The sequence below is a fragment of the Eptesicus fuscus genome, chromosome 9 (assembly GCF_027574615.1).
Source record: "Eptesicus fuscus isolate TK198812 chromosome 9, DD_ASM_mEF_20220401, whole genome shotgun sequence".
Classification (NCBI taxonomy): Eukaryota; Metazoa; Chordata; class Mammalia; order Chiroptera; family Vespertilionidae; genus Eptesicus; species Eptesicus fuscus.
The window spans coordinates 40,707,520-40,731,990 of NC_072481.1; the positions used below are offsets into that span (position 1 = coordinate 40,707,520).

General features: G+C 44.2%; 1 long non-coding RNA gene across 4 annotated transcripts in view; it reads left to right on the forward strand.

Annotated features, from left to right (window-relative positions):
- LOC114230777 (uncharacterized) overlaps nt 1-23,589 on the forward strand; it is a 193,487-nt gene extending 169,898 nt beyond the window's left edge. For all 4 annotated transcript variants that reach the window (XR_008557014.1, XR_008557012.1, XR_008557011.1 and 1 more), the window contains one exon: nt 23,546-23,589. This is a non-coding gene — a long non-coding RNA (uncharacterized LOC114230777). The remainder of the gene's footprint in view (nt 1-23,545) is intronic.
- The last annotated feature ends 882 nt before the right edge of the window (nt 23,590-24,471 follow it).

A 24,471-nucleotide genomic window follows, 5' to 3' on the forward strand; every position in this document is an offset into this window, starting at 1 on the left:
CTCATGTCCTAGCTTAGCAGCCAGAGAAACTAGGGGAACAAAGGGCACTGTCACTCTTCAGGAGCCTTCCCTGAAGTCCCACCTGCCCCTCTGGACTTTTGACCCTTGGGTAGACCTTCGTCCCATGACTCTCCCGCTCTGAGGGAGGCTGGGAAATGTTGTCTTTATTCCTGATGGCCATTCCTGATGGGTAGCAGAGAGTACAAGTTCTATATCTAAACACAAAGGAGCAAATGGATATTTGGTAGGTAACGTATGACCTGTACCTCATTGGTTATGGAATTGTAAAAAGCATACATTGGGGGATTACCTGGATTGATCCCCTTCTAGACATAGGACTAATGGAAAGTTATTTAACCTCTAGACCGTTATTTAACCTCTAGTTTCTCCATATGTAAATCAATCCCTAACCTCACAGATTTATTACAAACTAACCTTTGGAAAGCACCTAGCACAATGTCAAGTACATATATTGGCAGAATGTCCATCCTTCCTTCTCCCCTTGATTACAACTCAATGGCATTACAGCCCATTGCTTTGTTAAACAACAACAACAAACACTCAAAGAAGAGTTCCCATCTTCTTCTTGCGGCAGTTTGGTTGAGACATGTGTCCAGCCTCCCACCAATTTGTTGAATGTAGTTTGTGGGAGAGGAAAGCGTGTCTGTCTGCTGGGGGCAGACAGACAGAAAATCAAAACAGCCCCAGAGCACTTTTGAAATGAAAACCTTTCTTCTCCATTTCCTCTTATCCAGGAGACCAGGTCCAGGCTCTAAATGTTGCCACACACACACCCTGGGCAGCTGCTCCCGTGTAACAGCCACTGCCTGCTCTACAGGGGCCTCTCTGCCCCTTTGGTGGCTCAGCTCCTCAGGCAGCTTCTTGAGCCACGTCCTGTGGGAGGAGCTGGGATCTAGAGGTGTGTAAGGTAAGGCTTTTGGAGAACCACAGTTTGGTGGAGAGGCCAATATGTAAATCGATTATTTTTAATTATTTTATTTAGTAAGGTCTCAGTAAAAGGAACTGGGTGCAGAGGAGCCCCTAACCCAGCTTGGGGTTGGCACTCACTGAGGACTTTTTGGAGGTAGTGATGTTTGAGCGGCACCTTAAAGGATGAATAGCGCCCTGGCCAGTTGGTGGGCGACTTCCATGCCCTGAAAAGTTGCTGGTTCGATTCCCAGTCAAGGCACATGCCCAGGTGGCAGGCTCAATCTCCAGTGAGGGGGTGTGCAGGAAGCAACCAATCAATGTTCCACTCTTACATCGATGTTTCTCTCTCTCCATCTCCCTTCCCCTCTCTCTAAAAATCAATAGTTTTAAAAAAAAATCCTTAAAGAATTAATAGGTGTCTCCTCTGGTGAAGAGGAGGGCAAGAAAGGGGGAGGATCCCAATAAAGGAAATAGCAGTAAAGTTTCAGTGGAAAAGTATAACCTTGAATGGACTGATAACTGCAAATAGTTTGGTGATGGATGGTAAAGCAAGAGACAGAGAAGGCTTACTTTTGGGAGGGCCATTGGGTCTAACATTTGAAGTTTCAATAATTTGCCTCAATCAGCCTCTCCCTATGAATTCGTTTTTCTGAAAAGCAGTGAACTCTCAATCAGTGCCAGCACTCAAGCAGTGGTGGACAGTGGGGGATGTAGAGTATTAAATCTGGTGTAATTATCCCGTAATTGATAATTGCTAGAGTTACTTCCAGTTTTGAGATACTGTGCTTCAGGATGCATGTGGAGCATGTTTTACATCGATGTGTTTGCCTGAAAACATCTGGCCTTAAGTTTCTTTGTCTTTTCTTGGCAGTCCCTGGTTTTCTTTCAATAGAAAACACACAAGAATAAAAATGAGTAATTTGGAATACCTACAGCTATTTTCACATGCCATCTCCTTTAAGCTTCACAAGTAATAGTGAGTAAAAAATGGTTAGCCCATTTTTTTAAAAAAACAAAGGAAGAAACAGACCCCAAGAGGTTAAGTGGCATGCCTAAGGCTGGGCAGCTAGTGAGAGCTACAGTGGGGAGTTGGATCCATGACCACCTTACTCTGAAGCCTGTGGGAAATCCTCTGCAATCCTCAATGTCTTCACCTGGTTGGAGAGGACTTTGCTTTTTTCCCTTCCTTTCTTCCTCTCCTCAGTTTTCAATCCCTGCTCTTTGGGGAACATTCCCTCTATTCTGACCCTGGAGTCCGGATATTAGCTGATTATTCTAAACTAGAGGCCGGTGCATGAAATTTGTGCATGGGTAGGGTCCCTAGGCCTGGCTGGCCATCAGGGCTGATCTGTGGGGCAACTAGCAGGGTGATCAGGGGGCCCCCCTGCTGGCACCTGCCTTGGCCGGCCTGGCTCTGCCTGCTTGCCGACCCCGCCCCCTGCCACCACCACAGGTTGCCTCCCTCTGCGGGGCCACCGGGGAGGGTGACGGGGGGGGGGGGGGGCGGGCACTGGCACCCGCCTTGACTGGCCTGGGGCCTGCGAGCTGGGGGCAGCTCCTACATTGAGCATCTGCCCCCTGGTGGTCAGTGTGCATCATAGCGACTGGTTGTTACACCAGCTGTTCTGCTGTTCAGTCGATTTGCATATTAGGCTTTTATTATATAGGATGAGATGCTTGAATTTGCTGAGGTCAGGTTCTCCTTAGGAAAATGGGCCTTTGTTTGATGGTTCATTCTTCTATTACTAAGTTCTCGCCACAGGTGAAAGTTAGATCTAGTCCTCTGTCTACTAGAAACCAACCCCCATTGCTTTACAAGTGAAATCATCGAGATTCTGAGTGGGACAGGGGGTTGCACATGGTCACTCAGGAAGCCAGAAGAATTTAGTGCAGTTTCATGAGATTGTTGTGTCTGGATTCATCATCTCTGTTTTCCTAATGGATTTTTGGCTTCAGGAAGAGATGCAGTAAGCCAGGTATGAGCCTAGACATGCAGATTTGTAGCAGGGGTTACTGTGCTAGTTCAGAGACTGATGTAAAAACTGCAGAGTGTGGGAGAGGATCATCAGTACTCTGCTGACTTGGGAATCATTATTGGAGAGTGGACTGTTTTCAGTGGGAAGCCCTGGACTGAAGAAATGTGTAGGACCAAGTGGGCATTGCACAGAATAGCATGTCTCCAGGAGAAAGGGAGCCCACAGACCATTGAATATATTCTCCTTCTTTTACAGATGAGGAAACTGAGGCTCACAGAGGGGAAGTGACTTGCCCAAGGTCATAAAGCCAGTGAATAGCAGATCTAGGAGTCACACCTAGTCCTTGTGAACCAGGAAGGGCTGCGGGTCAATAATTTAGAGCATCAGCCACTTGGGTTCAGCCTCTGATTCTGCCACTTTCTAGCTGTGTGTCTTTAGCAGGTCACTTAGCACCTCTGAACATCAACCTCCTCATCTATAAATGAGGTCACTGGAGTTGTGAGAAGGAAATGAGACTATACCATAGGTGGAAGTGTCTGGTCCATAGTAGCTCATTTCCAGGCTGGAGCCTCCTCTATCCCACGTCAAAGCCTTGATAATATTACATTGAGGCAGGGGAGAGAGGGAGTTGTCATGATTATGTTAAATGTTAAGGTATCAGAAAGTCGGTGTGAAGATGCCTGGTATGCCTGGTGGGGGAATGGTTGGGGGAGGAGCAGTGTGGTGTGTCTGGATCACAGATGTGAGCAGAATAATACATGAGGCTGGAGGAGCCAGCAATGGCCGGGGCCTGGTGGGTTTGTTGTTATTGTCTGCTTGGCACCCGGAATAGCTTATACTTAATCTGATAGGTGAAGGGAAACCACTCCAAGTGTTTAACCCAGGAGAACAGCATGGTCTAATTCATGTTCTTTAAAGTCCACATTGTATCTAGGTGAGAATGGAAATAAGGAAATCCATTGAGAAATGATGCAGTTGTCCAGGAGATGTGACTGGAGGAGAGCCTGACCCAGGGGCTGCAAACATGGACAGATGGCAGAGACAGGAGAGAAAAACCAACAGGGCTCAGAAATTATTTGAATATAGGGAGTAAGGGAGAAGGAGGCACTGATAGTGATCTTTCTGGCATCAAAACATGAAAACGTCTATCCACCAAAAGTTACTACAAACAAAGTGAGAAAGATAAGAGAGACAATGGGAGAAAGCATTTTGCTACATCTATTAAACACAGTCAGCTACATATAAGAATTAAATAAGAATATCAACAAGAAAAAGACTTAAAAAACCCAAAAGAAAAATAGAGAACCAATCTGAACAAAGAAATCACAAGAGAGGAAATATGAAAGGACCAAAACTTTGAAAAGCAGCTCAATCTCACTAGTAACCAGAAGTAAATTAAAACATAGAGGTGTCATTCCATACATATTAGACTAGAGAAAACTTAAATATCCAGCAATACCAAAAGTTCATGAGTCTATGAAACAATGAGAAAACTTATATATTGCTAGTACAAATCTAAATTGTTAGCATCACTTCTGCATGCGTTTTGGTGCTACCTAGTAAATTTGATGATGGATATACCTTACACCTTAGCAATTTTACATGTAAGTATGTATTCTGGAGAAGCTCTGCACATATTCATAGATAATATAAGAACCATAACACTTATCAACAGAGAACGAATAAAGAGATTGTAGTATATTCACCCAATGGAATACCATATAGCAGTTAAAAATAAAGTTAGACATTTCTGGTTTTAGCTAAATGGAATGAGCATACTCCAAGCTGTCTCTTTCACTAATTACAGCTAAAAACCCTGGAGAGTATACATAAAATAATTATTTGAGACTTCTGAAAAGTAAATCACAGGTTGGGTTTGGAGGGAAATAAAAGCTCAAAGAGCAACTGTATTAGGATTCTCCAGAGAAACAGAACCAATAGGATGCGCCTAAATAAATAGATTTATTGTAAGGAATTGGCTCGTGCAATTATGGAGGCTGACAAGTCCCAAGACGTGTAGTCAGCAGCTAGAGAACCAGGAGAGCCGATGGCACAGTTCCACCCCAAAGTTGGCAAGCTCCAGGTCTAGCAAGAGCCAATGCTTCAGTTTGAGTTCAGAGACAGAAGAAAACAACAACTATTGTTCTAGGAGGAATTTCCTTTCACAGGAGAGTCAGCCTTTTGTTCTATTCATCCTTCAACTGATCCTTCAACTGATTGGATGAGGCCCACCCACACTAGAGAGAGCAATCTACAGATTCAGTCTACAGATTCAAATGCTAATCTCATCAAGAAACATCCTCATAGATGCACACAGAATAATGTTTGACCAAATGTCTGGGCACCCTGTGGCTCAGTTAAGTTGAGACATAAAATTAATCATATAGATGTTAAGTTTCTTGGGAGTTTTTTCCCTTCTGTATATTCTAGCTTAGACCCCAGGGCAGCCTGAGCCTGGAACTGTCCTAAGCATGGACAACAAAAACTCCAAAGTAAACTTTCTCTTTCTGGTTAGAGGACTAGGGAGAATGGGCCCTGCAGGACAAAACGTGTCAGGGGAGGGAAGGGAGGAATCTCATTTTATTTTACTCTTATTACTTACTTAGGTGGGCCCCAAGGTAAGTCCTTGTCATGAACCACACTCCTGCAGTGGCAGCTCCTTAGGCACCTAAAACTCTCAGAAAAGATTCTTCTTTCTGATTTGCAGAACTGGGAAAAGGACTCCCTATGGTCTAAAGACTATGAGGGCTGGGTATTTCTCATTTTTTTGTTGTTGTTGTTCCTCACTGCTTCATTCTGAAAGTGGACTCAGTTGTGAAAAATGTGTGACAGCATGAAGAAGCTAAAGCCATGGCTTTCTATCCAGCACACCAGGGAAATGGGACCCTGGGTAGAAAAAAATCATGAAGGAGAAGGAGCTCAAGAAAGGTGTCCCCTAAATTTGTGTATGTCATTCTGAGCTCATTCTTGGGTTCTACATGTGAGAAATTGACCCAAAGCTGCATAACAAAACTTCGTGTCTAAACTACAGTGTAGATCACTTTTCAGGGACCAGACTGGCCCCTGGGTGGTGCGCATTTGGGGCAGACCTTAATAGCACAGCAAAGGCCTTGAAGACTAAACTGGCAATGGAACCATAGCCTATAGAAGCTATGTTGGAGCTTGTGGTCTAAACCTATGTATGAAGATTGCTTGCTTTAATTTTTTTTTTTAAATTAAGATTCTTTAGAGATTCTTAACAGGACCCAGAGTCTCATAACATAATATTCAAAGTGTCTAACATATAATTTAAAATTAATCAATTTACAAAGAACAAAGAACCAGGAACTCAACAATTCTCAAAAGAAAAGACCATTAAAAGATAGCAACACCAAGCTGACCCAGATGTTGAACTACTCAGATAAAACCTTAAAAGCAGTTATTATACCATGTTTTATGGAGTAAGTGTTGTGGCAGAATGCACGGGAGAATGATCAGCCAGCACTCTGAGGGAGGAAAGTTTAACCTTTATTTCGCAGATCTGCTAGTGCAGGGGAATTCCGGATCCAAAGCCTGAACTGAACTTGTGGGGAGGCTCTGGCCTATATATCTCCTCCTATGGCAGGCCCCTGAGGGTCCCCACAGCTCAGCCCAAGTCAGTCAGAGTGGGGAAGTAAGACTACAGTTTTAACCAGATACTGAACTAGGTTGCAAGCCCTCTCCCCTGCCACCCCCCAGTTTTCTTTTTCATAAGAACAAACATTATTTAAACAAATGGAAATATAGGAGTTTTCAGTAAAAAACATTGAAGCTATTAAACGAAGAAACGGAATTTCATAGCTGAAAAAGACAAAATTTAAAAATTCACTGGAGAGAGGATTAGTAATGTAATGGAGACAGAGTCTGTGAACTTGAAGCTAGATCAAGGATTGCACTGGCCATCTTTTCCTGCAAAGGGAAAGATAGGAACTATGTTAGGCTAGGCTGGTCACTCAATCTCTGGGCTCTGCAGTTGTAGCATGAAAACAGCCATAGACACTATGTAAGTGATTTAGCATGGCTGCCTTCCAGTCGTTGTTATTTACCAAAAAGGCAACTGGACTTCCTGTGGACTATAGTTTTCTGACTACTGAGCTAGATCAATACAAGTTTTCTAATCTGAAAGTACAGAGAACAGGGTGGGGGATTGATGCAATCTCCGCATTAGAGGAATTTCTCGGCTTGTATGTGGAGACTCAGATTTAGGTGAGCCTGGGGACAGGGAGACAGTGGATTATTATTTTCTAAGCCTGTTCTTTTTTCTTCCTGAATGTTTATGTATCCTTAACACACAGTTTTATTTTGTGTATTTAGCAACTGCTTTCACTACTCATGGCTCATTTCTTCCCTTTATTTATGGTGGCTCATGTATGAAGGTTTTTAATTTCCTTTGGAAAATGGGACCTGAATTAGTGGTGAAAGTGAGGAGGAGAAATGTTTAAGAGAGGTCATAAAGGCAGCAGAAATGGCAGCGCTTGGTAACACTCCCGTACCTCCTCATCGCTTGCCGAGTAGGCTGGGCAACCCAGTGGCACCTAATTCCCTCTGTTCTGGGCATGTCTAAGCTCCCCCCAAGGCCAGCCCACACTTGGCCTGGCATCCCCCATAGTACCCAGCTGAGGGCCTGCCAGGCTAGAGCACTTGACATTCAGAAGCTGAGGACCAGTCCCAGATTGAGCCATGGTCTTCCTTACTGGGGCAGGGAAATGAGAAAAGTTCGACAGTAGAGTGAGGTTTTCACAAAGCCAAGTTTATTCAGTTGAATAAACTTTATCATGTGTGTGTTTTTCCAAAGGGTATGTGGTTAATTTTTTTTCCTATACAAGAATAGTGACAGTAGATGGTAAATTAATTGCTTTCCTTTTTTTTTTTTTTTGCCAAATGAAAAGCTGGCCCTAGTCAGTCAGTGCCTCAAAGTTATTTTTATGTCTTCCTGCTCAGTTAAATAAAAATATCTGAGAAAAACTATCCCAGAGAAAAGAGCATAGGCTTTTGAGTCTCAAAGACGTGTGTGTTCAGTTGTCACACGTATTAGCTCTGTAACCAGGAGGCGAGTCATGAACTTTAGTGAACCTTGGCTTCTTCATTGCAGTGAGATAACGATATTCATCTTACGGAGATTGTGAGGATTCAACGAGATAACGCCTGAAAGGGTTCAGTTCCAGGAACGGTTCGTTTCAGGTTTGTTTTGCCGCCTGCTCCTTCGCTGGAGTTCAGGCAGTGGACTCTGTATGTGCTGACAGTCACGCAGCTCAGACCTGGGTCACGGTAGGTGCTCAAAACTTGTCTGTTGGAAATCACAATGAGATACCGCCTCACATTCATTAGGATAGCTACCTTTTTTTTTTTTAAGTCCAAAACAGAAAACAAGTGTTGGTGAGGATGTGGAGAATTTGGAAGCTTTGTGCATTGCTAAGCCGTGTACACACTATGGAAGACATCAAGAAATTAAATATAAAATTACCCTGTGATCCAGCAATTCCACTTCTGGGTATGGGGGGCGGGGGGGGGGGGGGACTTGAACAGATATTTGTATACCCACACTTATAGCAGCATCATTCACAATAGTTAAAAGGTGGAAGTAACTAGAGTGTCCATCAAAAGATGAATGGATAAACAAAATGTGGTTGTATGTGTGCATGAAATATTAGTTAGCCTTAAGAAGGAAGGAAATTATGACACTTGCTACAACATAGATGTATCTTGAGGACATTATATTGCTAAGCAAAAAAAGTGAGTCACAAAAGGACAACTATTGATATGAGTTTTCCAGTGTAGTCAGATTTATAGAAATAGAAAAGTAGAATGGTGGTTGCTAGGGGCTGGGGGCGGGGCAGGGATGGGGAGTTTGTGTTTAATGGGTAGAGTTTCAGTTTTATAAGATAAAAAGGGTTATGTAGCTGGGTAGTGATAATGGTTGCACAGCAAGGTAAGTAAATGAACTTGATGCCACTGAACTGTACCCATAAAATGGTTAAGATGGTAAATTTTGCATGTTTTTGAAATAAAAATTTAAAATAAAAATAAAAATTTTAAAGTTTAAAACTGTGAAATGAAGGAACTAATACATGAATAAGGAGAAAGATAGAGTCACGAGGATATCTGAAGCAAGAGCCTTTTTATTAGGGAAATAGCAGTGTGTTTTGAGTGGTGAAAGAGCTATGAGCCCTGCTGTCTGCAGTGGGTGGGTGATGGGGAGAATGGAGGTGGTGAGGGCGGGGGGGGGGGGGCAGCCAGGAAGCCGGTCACGTGGGCTGTGTAGGACCTTGCATTTTGTTTTAACTGAATTGGATGGGAAGCCATGGAGGGCACATGAATGAGTCAATGGAAGAAGGCAGGAAGGGTCCTGGAAGCCTAGAGAGAGTCAGAGTGGCTGCGGGCCTGGGGCAGAGCCTCTGTGTCCTCCACAGCACACACCTGCTCCCAGGACTGAGTGACCTGAGGAACACGCAGGCATTCTGGAAACTCACAGCTTCTCCGCTCAGACTCATCCACCCTTGAATGTCCCGAAGATGGTGATTTTGCCTGGGAGGAGGGGGAGTGTGTGTGTCTTCCCCTGAGACCAGGGTTCTGACACAAATGCAGAGTGAGGCTCTTGGTTTCTAACTTGGGAGGAGGAAGTGTGAAGGGTGGAGAAGCTACTTCTTTTATCACACAATTAGATTAGAAGTGGCTGGTTGCTCAGGGCAGGGACCCACCCATACTGGGCAGACAGGGGAGTTGCCTTGCTTGGTGACCCAGCTTTGCTCTGGAGGGTTTGAATTTTCTGGATCTGACTTCTTCAGTTGTTCATATCCGTGAGAAAAGGCCTATGGTGTGCAGCACGTGAAAGCCCAAACCAGATTCCAAACACTTCAAGTGTATTCACTCGTTCATTCATTCACTCATTGATCTTTAATTGAGTACCTACTATGTGCCAAACACTATTCCAGGCATTGGAATACAAAGACCCTATCATTGAGTTGCTTAAAGAATCAATGTGGGGGATCAGACAAATAAATTTTGAGTTATACTATGTGTGTTAAGTATTATGATATACCAGTAATTAAAAATAAAATAGCTAATATGTATTAAGTGCTTACTATAAGCCAGGAACTATTCTAAGTGTTTTGCATACATTGACTCATTTATTCCTTAGGAAAACCCTATGAAGTGGGTACAGTCATCACCCATTTTACAGATGTTGATGCTGAGACGCAGAGAGGTTAAGTGGCAAGGGCGCAATGCAGCAAGAAAATGTTGCAGCCAGGAACAGCAAGTTGGCAGTCTGCTCTGAGCCTCACTCATATTCGGCTGCCTCTCTGTGAGACCTTAGGAGAGGATGGGTACATTGCCTAGAGGAGGCAGTATATGACTGGTGTTGGAGGATGACAAGAGTTGGCCAAGTAGAGAAGACAGGGATGGAATGGGTGAAGAGTTTTACCCATCAGATTTTCCACTATCAGACGTTTCAAATGAACTTGTGAGCACATAGCAAAGAAGCACATAAGGATTTAGGCACCCCAGAAAGTGCAAGTAGGGGAGAGGCAGGAGATGAGCCGGAAGACAGGGCCTGGGACGTGGGCGGGAAAGAGGGTGGGAAGTAAGGGCCCATTTCTTTAAACCTTGGGAACCGTCGTAGGGCTTTTAGGTCTGAAGTGACATGACTACAATTACCACTCTAGGGTTTTTGCAGGAGATCTGTTATGGTTTGGGTTGACTAATACTAACCAATATGCAAATGACAAGGAATCCCTCTCTGACCAGCCTAGTGACTCACCACTTGCACCCTCTTCCCACTGAGATTTACCCTTTGGTATGCACTGTGCCCTGGAAGGCTGATTCCTAGTCCCCTCAAGGGGCTCCCTGGCCCCTGCCTCCCAGCTGGACGTGGCTACTGACAGGCATCAGCAAGGGACTGAGGGTGGGAGGCGGAGGGGATGGGACAGTTCCCCAGCTCCCTCCCTGCTTCTGGGCCTGCTCTGTCAGTGGCCATGTTCCTCTAAAACTAGAGCTCCAGCCAGTGGCCCCTCTCCCATGGCTCCACTTCCTACTGGGCTCCAGCAGCACCTGGCCGTCCCCTTGCCCCTTCAAGTCTAGGGGTGGTTACGTCTCCCTACCATTGCAGGTCTCTGGGTCCCTAAATGTTTCTTATTGGCTCCCTTATCACCTCCCTTCCCCCTACCCCCTACTTATTAATTATTCCTTCATTAAATCCTCTTTGGAATCCTAGCAGAGGGAGCCTTCTTTTTCTTACTGATAATGAATCATGCCAAGAACTTGATGACAATGATTATTTACTGAATACCTATTGTGTGCTTGAGACTTCAATGCATTTTTTATTTAATTTTTACCTCAGCTCATGAGTTATGCATGATGTATGTCCATTTTCTAGATGAGGAAACTGAGGCAGGCACAGAGATGTCAACTACCTTGCCCAATATCATGTAAGCCTCTTGTCAGACAGCTAATCAGGAACAGAGTCAAAACTCAACCCCAGGTCTCTGGACTCCAAAACTCACCCTCTTTTCACTGCTTCTTGTCACTGAGTAAATCCTTATAGCTGTTTAATATGTCAGACTCTGGAAACTCATAAAAGGCTGTACTAACAGTCTCTGGGGAAGTGGAGGGAGGGGTGTCTGTTGAGAAGTGGGGGATCTTTAGAAGTTCCAGCCTGGAACCATTCCTGCGTAGATGGGAAACTCAATGGAATCTTTCTGGCTCCACCACGTGCAGTTCCTCTGCAGGGGAGACCTTGCCTGTGGTGAGTTCAGAAGCGGGAATTCATCCCTCTAAGACCCACAGCCTAAGGGTTTATTTATAGAGAAGGATTTTTATTATTTTTTAAAATCACTTGCACTGACGCTGAGGCAAAGGCGCGCACCCGTGGCCAGTGGTCAAGGGAAACCACCCTGTTTTCTTGGCAGCGCTGTGGCTGAAACAGCCCTTCCCAAAAACAATACGTGGGGAAGGAAAGGCGAAACCAATGGGAGGTTTTAAACTGCTGTGGTTGGCTTTTTGAAATTTTTTCTTTTTTTCTTGTTGGTATCTTTGGGGCTGAAGAAGGCAGTGAGACGGATCCTACAACTGGCCAAAAATGTCGTGCCCCTGGAACCGAGCATTCCTGGAGCTGCCCTCACAGGACTCATGCCTTCTCCTGCCCTCGTGCCCCTCGTCCAGGCCCGCTGCGCAGGATAGTGACACTAACGCAGCAATGATAATGTCCCCACCTTAAATTTCAGTAGCTCTCTGTTTCACAAAACTGTTGCCTATTTTAACAAAAATGGCCACCTTTATGCTAAGTGCCTGGCTCCTTATCCTCATGATTTTATTTCATACTAGAGACCCGGCGCACGAGATTTATGCACAGGTGTAGTCCCTAGGCATGACCTGTGATCAGGGCCATCTTCCCTGGCTGCCCGTAGCCGGCCCCACCCCCCACTGCCACCTGCCAGCCAGGGAAAGGGACCAAGATGTGGTCAGTGCACCTCATAGTGACTGGTCAAACTGTCTTTCTGGTCATTCTGCCATTAGGGTCAATTTGCATATTACCCTATTATTATATAGGATTAGCAGCAACCCTTCAGAGACATTCTTATTATCCGAATTTGACAAATGAAGAAGACTCAACACTATGCCCCAAATCACATGGCTGGTAAGGAACCAAGCTGAGATTTAAACCCAGGCTCATTGCAAAGCTAGTGGTCTTGTGCTTTAGAATTTTCCATTATCCTGAACATTAGCACTGTCTTTCCATTTCTCAAAGAGGAACCCAAAGTAGAACGAGGTAGAGGAGATTCTCCAGGCCCCTCTGTCAGGTGGGGGTGAACTTGAACTGAAGGCAGCACCCAGGATGCACCGGGCAGAGCTTCATACACAGGCACGTGGCAGAGTCTCATGGATGGTACCAGCTGGTCAGGTGCCCAGACCACCACCTTCTGGGCCACAGCAGCCAATACAAAACTTATATCTCAGAACCAGACAAGCTCCTCCATATACTCAGATTGATCCACAGCCTTGCCTGTGATACCATCAGTTCTTCTGTATAGTTTTTTTTAATTACTTTATTGATTAAGGTATCACATATTTGTCCTCATCCCCCCCATTCCTATCCCAAACCCCTCCCCACACATGCCCCCACCCCCCTGTTGTCCGTGATTACTGGCTAGGCTCATATGCAAGCACACAAGTCCTTTGGTTGATCTATCTCCCTTATCCCCACCCTCCCCTACTATCCCTCTGAGGTCTGACAGTCTGATCGATGCTGTTCTTGTTCATCAGTCTATGTTGTTCATCATTTCCCCTAGATGAGTGAGCTCATGTGATACTAGAAATTCACTTATAAGAACCAAAAATGAGGCAAGCAATAATGGTTATGCTGAGAGGCAAATGAATCAGTCTATAGTGAGTTTCTTTCTGGGCCAACAGTTCTTTTGAGTCCCAATTTCTATGTCCAACAGTTCCTTATGTGTACATAACAGCAATGATATTTCAGTTCTGGATGGAGGACAAATGGTGGTAATGCAGGTCCGACCCTCTCTGGTTTGGTCCTGGGCAACCTGCAGTGACGGACAGCTGCTGACTGCTAGTATGGCAAGGCATCGTCAGCATCTTCCGTTTCTGGACTGTTTTTCTTCTGTCTTCATGGCTGGAGCACTCCTGTCAATTCCTCTCTGTTACAGGAATCCACATGGTCTCGGAGTTGTTTTCTGAAAATATACAAACATATTCTCGACCAAAAGTTAATAAAGGAATCTTTTCTATAAATTTGACTTGTGATCATTTTTCATTTTTTGCCCAAACGATTTTCCTTTGGCTTGTTTTGACCCCATGTATGTTCTTCTGTATAGTTTTAAAGCAGCGGCCTCAGAAAGTTCCCCACTCCCAAAAGGGTAGGTGGTGCTCAAATCTGACATGAAAGAGTCCAGTCTCTAAGACAGATCTGAATTTACCTTACCTTCAACCCCAAGAGGAATCTGAGCTTGAGAAAAAGCTCTTGCCTGCAATACCTCTCCATAGATTCTTGTTGTCCTGTGTGGTTGTTGCCTCCAAGTCTTGATTTGCTGTGTGTCCTCAGGCAAGTTACTGAACCTCTTGGAGCCTTGCTTTCATCAGAAGACTGGTTTTATTTTTCACAGCTAGAAGTTCATTCCTTCTGAAATTCTGACTGACAGTGAGGAGACCCAGAAGGTGTTTTGGGCCAGCAGAAACTCCAGATGGAACTGGTACTGAAGAACAGTGGATGCTCAGCATTCCACACCCTCCCACCAAGGGTCACCATTTGTTTTCATTTGGGGGGGGGGGGGTTTAAGCCATTGCAAAGAATAGTGCATGTGTTTAGAGTTGTAAAATCCTGCTCTTCTTTCACAGAACTTCAGAGTAGATGGGTCCATACCAGTCATCTTGTCTGATGAGCCCCTCCAGGTCCAGGTTCATGTCCAGGAGGGAAGTCCTGGGTTGAGACCTCACAAAGCCTTGAACCCACACTGCTCTTCCCTGTAGGTTCCACTGCCATTGTAAAGAATTCTCTTATCTGCATACAGGAATGGCAACCATTAATCTATAGCACTTTTCTGAGGATAATAAGAATTGAAGAACATGAGGATGTTTTGTCCACTGAAGCAGCATGCATCCAACAAGAGTTATCATTAATCTCAGACAGAGTCATTCCCAGATGCTGGAGAAGCAGTGGGTGATGGGGCCGATGGGGAGGTCTTGTTTGAAACTCGACTAGGTTTTGATTGATTTTGAGTCAGTGTCCTGGCATTACTTAGAAATTGTAATTCATACCAAAGGTAGACAGTATCTGATTCTGTTTCTCAAAGTGTTCGTGAATGGTGGGGGATATTGTTTTATGAAGATCCTCAAACTCACATAGCCCTACAAGACTGGATATGAATGCCTTAAAGCCAGTGAAGAGCTCATGTCCTAATGCTAGATGGTTTTTGCCAGGTGGGAATGAAAATGTAGCCCCTTCACCATGCTGATGCTATTTTTTAACATGTAGCTTAAAGGATGGGATTCAGATTTTTTAAACCTTGAGCCCTTTAGAAAATATATCTATGAGACGGATACACGATGTGGGACACCCGTGTGGACCTTCTGCTAGTTCAGATTAATGTTCTGTGGTTTCCATTCTTCCCCCTAAGTTCACTGGTCACCACGATCATGTGGCCATTACTTGCCCTTGAGGCCAGGTTGCAGGCCAAGGGTGTCAGAGTGTGGAATGTGCACAGTCTCCAGGCACATTCCACAAGTGGATCTCAACTCTGCCGTCTACCAGCTGAGCAAGAGACATAATCTCTCTTAGCAAGCCTCAGTTTTCTCATTTGTAAACATCTAATGGGAGTAAATGAGATGGCAGGTATGGAAAGCTTAGTCCATAGAAGATGCTCGAATATGGTAGCTCCCTCCTCTTCTTAGCTAATGTTCAAAACTCATTGTAGACTATAGCTACAATGAAAGGCTCTTATGACCTCACCTACTTATAGGACCTCTTTCTCTTCCAAATTCTGGTTGCTTTTTATCATTGGCATTTAATGGACAATTCTTGGCATTACCAGGTAACTTTTCATATACATGATGCTTTGCTTCAATTTGGTCATTAATGCCCCCAAACCACTTATTTTCTCCTTTTCATGAATTTAATTCCTTGCACTTTATCTTTGATTAGGCACTGCCTTGTGTCACTTTCTCTTAATAACTGCATAATGGCAAGAGCACCGTGGACTGGACACTCTAATGGGGCAGTTGGCATACAAAGTTAGAAAACTGGAAAGAACTAGGTAAATGTTTAGTGTTTAGTCACCAAGCAGACCAGGCAAGAGAGTTTGGATGATCAAACTCAACCCCACGTCCACTCCTGGAAAAATAATGCAAAGTGCAATTTTCAGGGGTAGGGGTCAGCAAGGTAGGCTGAAAGATACCCCCAAAGATGTCAGCTCCTCATCCCCAGAAGCTGTGAATATTACTGGACATGGGGAAAAATGTAATTAAGGTACGCATGTTGAGTTGGGGAGATTATCTTGGATAATCCAGATGGTCCCTCAATGGAATCACTAGTGTCATTATAAGAAAGAGCAGAGGGAGATTTGATAGAAGCTGAGAAGAAGAACAAAGAAGGCCATGTGTGGAAGGAAACAGAGAAGGAGAGCTGACTACAACAGAAGAGGAGAAGGCCATGTGTTGGAAGAAAAGGGAAGCAGAATCAGAGAGAGAAGATGCTACAGTGCTGGCTCTGAAGATTAGGAAGCAGTCAAAGCCAGGAGTGCAGGAATGCAGCTGTGGACGTTGGACAAGGCAAGAGAATGGATTCTCTCCTCGAGCCTCCGGAGGGAGTATGATCTGCCAACACCGATTTCAGCCCAGTGGTACTGATTCCCAGTTCTGGCCCGGAGAACTGTCAGAGAATCAATGTGTGTGTTGTTGTAAGCCACCAAATTTGTAGTAATTTGTTACAGCAGCAATAGAAAGCTCATGTAGCGAGTGGGAGAAAGAAGTAGCAGAAATAAAGTAAAAAAGGATGAGGTGTGGAACTATTGTGGGGTGCTTGAAACAGCCCTTCAGAGAATGTCAAAAACAACTTGAGTGCTTGTCCAGTTATTCTCATCATCTGTCTATTTCATCTTGGACATGTCACTTAGCCTCTTTGAGCCGGATTTCCTCATCTGGAAAATAGGGTAATAACCTACCTGTCATATGCAGATGCTAATAAAGGATGGCTGCTATTATCTTAATATTGAAGAATGACAAAATGCCACGGCTGGGTGGTGGGGTTGGGTTCCAACTCTGCTTCTATGGAACACAAGAGCTGGACTGATGCAAACTGCGGATGAAGTTGAGGAGGGGCCCCTTTTACTCACGTCCCAGGGAGCTAAAGGCATCTTTCCATTAATTTTGTATTTGTCCCCATACTTCTATTTAGGCCTTTGGTTCTTGTCCATACCAAAAGCCAGTTAACATGGCATCGGACTTGGCGCAGATTATACATTTAGTCATTTTAAGTTTAAAAAGAATATTCTGCCTATAGGTGATATTCTGCAGAGACCACCAAGACCCTGAGATTCTATCACAGAGCTGGGCTCTGAGCTAACATCCTGAGATCCTTGTGCCACTTACTGGTGAGGGTCCCCTAGGGATGCTCCTCACCTTCTCTCTGACTTAGTTACTTCCTCTGTCAGGTACAGACAACACCTCCCTCAAAGGCCATGTTTGTAGAGCAGTTGGAATCATATATGTAAAATGCCTGGCCAGGGTATAGTTAAGTGCTCAATAATTGGTTGCTTCTTGGCAGTATTATGATTTATTATTATTGTTACCTAGCTCTTAATTAAGCTAAGTAACTTTAGTAAAATTTCATCTCCTGTTTTCTTTAACCAGCCAGCTACATCTCCTATGAGCAGGAACTTCATGTTATCATAACAGGAGAGCTTAGTAGTTAAGAGAAATGAAGTCAGAGACAAACCTCAGTTCACATCCTATTCACACCAGTGGTTGTGTGATTTGGGGCCAATCGTGAACTTTTTGACCCCTTGTTTTCTCATCTATAATATGAAGCGATAGTGGTGTTTTTCTCATAGAATCCTGATGAGGGTTATATAGGGCAATGCATTTAAAGGGCTTAGCAGAGCTGACATATAGCAGGCATTAATATTCAATGAATTCAATCCCCTTGATTTAATTTCCATTTTAAAATAGAGGGGGAAATGTCCGAGGTTTCTGAGAAAACAAGTGTTATCAGGCTGTTAACCGCATGTGAGAACTGCAGGCCCGAGTACCTGGCATTTGCATCACTTGTAAAGGTCTCGGGTGCCCAGTTAGGTCCTCTTTCTCCCAGAACCCAAGGTGTTAGCCTGGAGAAAAATCCCTTCACCAGGAGGCTGTTCAGTTGTGACATTTCACAGGCAAATTTACCCCAAGCCGGGCCAGGAAGTGGTCCGGAGCCCCCCTTCCCAGGAGCTGTGCACTGTGGGAATTTCCTGCTGGCCTCCCTGGGCCGGCCCTGGCCCTGCCTCGCTGAGCCTTGTGGTTTCCGTCGAGGCTGAAACTGCTGTGGAAAGTTCAGCTTGCGAAGAAGAGGGAACTAGAGTGTTTTGATTACTTTTTCCCTTTCTTTTTAAACATCAAACACCCTAAGACTTTATTTCAAAAACCTTAACCCAGACCACATGCTTTTGGGATGGGGGACCTCCCCGTGGGGCACACAGGGCATGTTGACTCCGAAGACAGTGCCACTGGCAGGAGCCAGGTCTGCTCAGAAATCTAACCGCACAGGTCACACGCCACCGGGGACTGCTGGAATGCGGCTTTGTTTGGGCCTCTGGATTTATAGTCCAGCCCTCTGTCCCCACCCCCTGGAACTTGATTTATTAATGTGCAGACCCAGTGGCTTTCCTCCAACTTTATTTCTTTCTTTCTTCAGAAGTAAACAAGGATTTTACAGCTCCATAACCTCCCCAAAGTTTGTTTGTTCTGCCCTCCGTACAGTGTGGGCCATGTTTGTTCCCTGGGAAAGTCTCTTCTCTAATTATTTTCACATTTCGACAGCTTTTGTTTCTTCTTCTTTCTCGGAGGTTTATAAATATGCTGATGGTGGATTGGCTTCAGGCTGAATTGTGCCCATAAACATTTTCTCCTAGGCACATGGAAGCCCCGGTGACGGGGGGCCGGGTTGCCTTTGCTTATTGTGTAACATGTCGGAAGGAACATTGAAAACCCTGAGGTGCTCCTTTGGATGGCTGCGGGGGGAACTGTGGAACTTGGTAAAACAAGGAAATTCTGCTAATCTTGTACAAGGAGCCTTTGGCAACAAGGATTCTTGTGCGTGCAAGACTCCGCAGAGAAAGGGCTGCCTTGATGGCTGAATTTTTACATTAAGCTGAGATCTTTTTGCCTCCAAGCACAGAGAGAAATTTGGTGCATTGTAAGGAAATAAGGATTTAGAAAACCAAAGGCTAATATATCCCAGCAAAAGCTTGGATTATGGGATAGGTAACAGCTTGTTCTAACCAAAAGGCTTGAGTCTAATCTTGATGTTTGCATATTCAGTTTGAAGAATGAAGGATTTTTGTCTAACGACAGCAGTTATTGGTTTGGAGTGAAATTGACCATTACTGTCTTCGGCTCCAAAATCTCATAGCTGCATGTCCTGCATATGACAAGAACTTCAAACCCAACTGTCTGAAATGGAATTTGTCATCTTTTCCTCAGTTGCACTCTCATACCGTCATCCACTAAGGCCCCTTGCAGGAAGCCTGGAGTCATCCAAAGTTCTCCCTCTCTTCTCGGATCAGGCCTTGAGTCCTGTCCACTCTACTTGCCCCATGTCTCCTGAATTGGTCCCTCCTCTCCTTTCCCACAATGACTTGCCTCGTTCATACTTTTATAGTCTCACACTGAGACCACTGATGGAATCTCCTTGTTGGTCTTGGTATGGTCTCAATGTCTGTCCCCTCAGCATCATATGTTGAAGTCCTCACACCCCATGTGATGGTATCAGGAAGTAGGGCCTTTGGGAGTTGGCTAGGTCAGGAAGAACCCTCATGAATGGGATTAGTGCCTTTACAGAAGAGGCTCCGGAGAGCTCCGTAGCACCCTCCACCACATGAGGACACAGTGAGAAGTCCACAGGCTCCAGGCCAGAGGGCTTTCACCAGAGCCCAATCATGTTGCCACCTTGATCTTGGATTTCCAACCTCTAGAAACATGAGAAGTAAATTTTGTTGTTCATATGCTACCCCGTCTGTGGTGTTTTGTTACAGCAGCCCAAATGGACTAAAGCAGTCTGCCCGAAAATCTCACTCCCCCACCTCTGTCAGAGGATCACCTCCTGAGTTTAAGAGTATTTAAACCATAGGATCATTCATGACGTCCCTGCTTAGATATCACTGGTCCCTCTTGCCGGACAGGACTCAAGGCCTGATCCAAGAAGAGAGGGAGAACTTTGGATGACTCCAGGCTTCCTGCAAGGGGCCTTAGTGGATGACGGTATGAGAGTGCAACTGAGGAAAAGATCACAAATTCCATTTCAGACAGTTGGGTCTGAAGTTCTTGTCATATGCAGGACATGCAGCTATGAGATTTTGGAGCCGAAGACAGTGATGCTCAATTTCACCCCAAACCAATAACTGCCACACAGGCCCTGGAACATGGCATTCAGTGCCCTCCCTGAGCCAGCCTCAGCCTTCTCTCAGGCTTGTTCTGCTGCTCAATGCCCACATCCACCCACCCGTCCCAGGACTAACTGGTTTCCCCCAATACACACCGTGCTCTTCCATGCTTCATGCTGCTCCTTAACTTGGAGTGCCCTTCTGTCACTTCTCTAGCTGGCAAAAATCTGCCTAAACTTGAAGGCCCAAATAAAAAATGAGCTCCTCTATGAACCTTCCCAAATTCCCCTAAGCAGTATCTGCTCTCTCTCTCTCTGTTTCTAAAGCAGCTTGTACACATCTTTAGACTGCATTTTTGCCTTGGCCTATTCTTACCCAACCTCCCCACTCCCCATCCCCCGACCCTATGAGGACTAAGAGTCCTGGAGTGTAGGATCTGAATTCTTCTTACCTTGATATCCTTTCTATTTAGCAGAGTCTGGCCTATGGGGGGGACTAGGGGTGGGTATGGGGGAGATGTTACAGACTGAATTGTATTCTCAAGTTTAAATGGGGAAGCCCTAACCCCCAATGTGATTGTATTGGAGATGGGGCCATTGGATGGTTATTAAGTTTAAATGAGGTCATGGAGATGGGGCTGTCATGAACGGAATAGTGTGCTTATAAGAGGAGACACAAGAAAGCTTGCTTGCTCTCTTTTTTCTCCAACATTTGAAGACATAGGGAAAAGGCAGCTGTCTACAAGCCTGGAAGAGAGTCCTCACTGGGGAACCAAATCAGCCAGCACCTTGATCTTAGACTTCTAGCCATCAGAACTGTGAGAAATAAGTTCCTGTTGTTTAAGGCACCCAGTCTATGGCATTCTGTTATGGCAGCCTGAGCTGACTAAGATAGGGGATGTTACTGAGTCCACTTCTAGGTAGACTCCCCCCAACCGGGGATGGACCTGTGGTGATGAGGGTGGAAACATGGCTTTCAGCATGGTGTGGATGACAATTAACAAAGCCCTGATCCATGTCTAGGGGAGAATGAAACTCTGAATGGCACGGGGCAGAGGCTGCTGTGTCCCCTTCAGAGTCCTCCTTTCAGAATGAAGGGAAAGTAATCTTGGATCTTATCTAACTGCAGGTTCCATGCACTGCCTGTAACATCTGCTGCCATGACTTCTACCATCTTGGACCCTCCCACCCAGGTTCCAAGCCTGAATTTTCCACATCCTTTACAAGCCAAGGAATCGAACTGGGGGCCCCCTGGCTCAGGGTCCTTTCTCCATCAACTCTGGTGCTTTGCTGACCCAGCTCCTGTTGCACATGAGGAAGTCCCAGCATGCCTCAAGGAGGATCTCACTTTTGCCTGTTGGCATGTTTTATGCAGGAATAGGGCAGCAAAGAGGCTATGAGGTTGAGGGCAGTGTCCTTTCTGCTAAGACTTGAATGAGACTGGAAAGACTCTAGATCTGAGAGACCTAAACAATAAAGCTTTATTTATTTATTCAACTCACTTTTCAGAAAATTTACTATGTTCTAGGGATTGGAGCTTGGTAATGAAGATACAGAGATGAATTTAAACAGCATCTTTGTTTTAGCAGAACTCTTGACTCTGGGGCCTGCCTGGTCCCGCGCCAGCCTGAGGATCAGAAAAAGTCCTGTGCTCCATGGTGGGGCACACATACATACAGGATGGGTAGGGCCAGGCTGGGGATAGGGAAAAGAAAGAGCTAAAGGTCAATCCCAAGAAGATCTGAGTCTTTCCATTATCCAGGGTCTTTACTCTTTTGGGGTATTAGTTCCCTTGTTTATAAAATAGTGATCTGCATCCTTCTTATTCACAATACAGGGTTATGAGCATCTGCTATGTGGAGCCCTAGGTCAAGGCTAGGGATACAGACATGCACTCAGTACAATGTCTATCATAGTATAGGTGCTCAATAAATATTGGTGGAATAAGTGAGAATAAATAAATGGTTTCTGCTCTCAGTGGGCAAAGGGAATTTATAGAGCACCTGCTATACTTGATAAGGTAGCATGAGCTGAGGCTGCATGTGGGGCGGATGGTTTGCTTTTCTTCTCCACTGGAGGGAGAGTGGTTTCTCTTCAGGGATTCTGGTGAGAGTTCCATGAAGGAGGAGAGCTCTGAGAAGTGCTTAGAAAATATTGGGCCATACACTCTTCTTTTTCAAATTAAAGTATAATTGACATACAACATTATTTTAGTTTTATGTGAACATGTATATGTTAGATATATAGATATTTATAAGTGTTATATCTTCTTGTTGATTGACCTCATTATTCTGTAATGCACATCTTTGTCTTTTATTATAATCTTTCTTTTAAAGTCTATTTTATCTGATATAGGTACTTGTTACCCCAGCTTTCTTTTGGTTTCCATTTGCATGAAACATCTTTTTCCAGATTTTCACTTTTAGTCTGTGTGTGTTCTTACATTTGAGGTAAGTCACTTGTAGGTAGCATGTTTATCCATTCAGCTACTCTGTGTGTTTTGATTAGAGAATTTAGTCCATTTACATTTAAAGTAATTATTAATAGATATGTATTTATTGCGTGTTGTTCATTGTTTTCTGGTACTTTTGTAGTTTCTCTTTTCCTTCTTTCTTCTCGCTTTTCTCCCTTGTGGTTTGGTGACTTTCTGTAATGTTTCTTAGATTCTCATTATCTTTTGGGTATGCTAGGTTTTGCTTTGTGGTTACCTTGAGGCTCACATATAACAGCCTAAATATATAACAGTCTATTTTAAGTTTAGAACACATTACATTTGAAAGCATTCTAAAATCTGCATATTTACTCCCCCCCGTCATGTTTTATGTTTTTGATGTCACATTTTACATCTTTTTATTTTGTGTATCCTTTAACTAATTACTATAGTTATAGTTATTTTTAACTATCTTGCCTTCAATTCTGAATGACAAGCATGCAGATAGAGTTTTCTTGGTTGAAAGTTTTTTTTTTCCTTTCAGCACTTTGAATACAGTATGCCATTCCCTTTTGGCCTACAAAGTTTCTGCTGAGAAATCTGCTGATAGTTTTATGGGGATTCCCTTGTATGCAATAAATTGTTTTTCTCTTGCTGCTTTTAAGATTCTGTTTTTAACTTTTGACATTTTAATTATAATGTGTTTCAATGTGTATCTCTGGGTTCATTTTGTTTGGAACTTTATGGGTGCCTGTTTCCTTTCCTAGATTAGGGAAGTTTTCTGCCATTATGTCTTCAAATAAGTTCTCTGCCCTTTCTCTTTTTCTTCTCCTTCTAGAATCCCTAAAATGCAAATGTTATTCTGCTTAATGTTGCCCCATACATCCATTAAGCTATCTTCACTTTTAATGCTCTATGTGGGTGAATCCCACTGCCTTTTCCAGATCACCAATTATTTCTTCTGCTTCCCTTATTCTGCTGTTGAACCCCCTTTAATGTATTTTTTAGTTCAGTTATTGTATTTTTTAGTTCTACGACTTTTGTTTCTTACATTTTTATTTCTTTGTTAAAGTTCTCACTATGTTTATGCATTATTCTCCCTAGGTCAGTGAGCATCTTTATGACCACTACTTTGAACTTTTTATCAGGTAAGTTACTTACCTCCATTTCATTAAGGTATTTTTCTAGGGTTTAACTTATTTCTTTCATTTGGAATATAGTCCACCTTTCTTCATTTTGCTTGACTCTCTGTGATTGGTTCTATGTTATTAGGCAAAACAGGCATCTCTCCCAGTCTTGAAGAAGTAGCCCTGTATGGGAGACAAACCTTATCATTTAACTTTGCCCTAGTTCTTGGTTGTCTCTCAAACTGTCTCTTCAATTATTTTAGATCTGTATGGCCTAAAACCACAGTCCCCCAGCCACCAGAGCCTAGTGCTGAAGGGGTGTCCCCTGTATGGACTGTGTGTGCCTGCTGGCTTTGGTGGGACTACAGGAACAGTGCTGCTTTCCCACGGCCTTCTCTGGCAGGGCTGCTTTTGGGAGTGGCATGGGTGAGGCTGCTCATGGGAGCTGTACTATACACTCTTGAACCCTTCCTCCATGCTCCTTGGAGAATAATAAAGCTTCCAAGGAGGGTCTCCTCTCATCTTGACCTCCTTTTTTTCTGAGCATGGCAGGGAGACACACAGGAATTGTACATCCTGAAGGCAAAACCCTTTCCTGGGCAGATGTAGAGGAGGTCTTTGTAGTAGGGAGTCTTTTGGGTCCTGTCTTTGCCTCTAAGTCTCTAGTTTTTCACTAGATTGTTTTCCCAGTGGGTCTTGGTGTGCCTCTGACTGTCTTTTCCTTGCTTTCGTGATCTCTTTTCTCTCTGCCCATCTCTACTCTGACTGAAGTCTCTCTCCCCTCTCCTTTTTCAAAATGAAATAACTTTGAGATTGACTGAATTTGCTTATATCCTGGAAGTTCTGTGATCACCCTGAGGGCAGGCATCCATGTCTGTTTGTTTACTGCAGTATAACTGACAG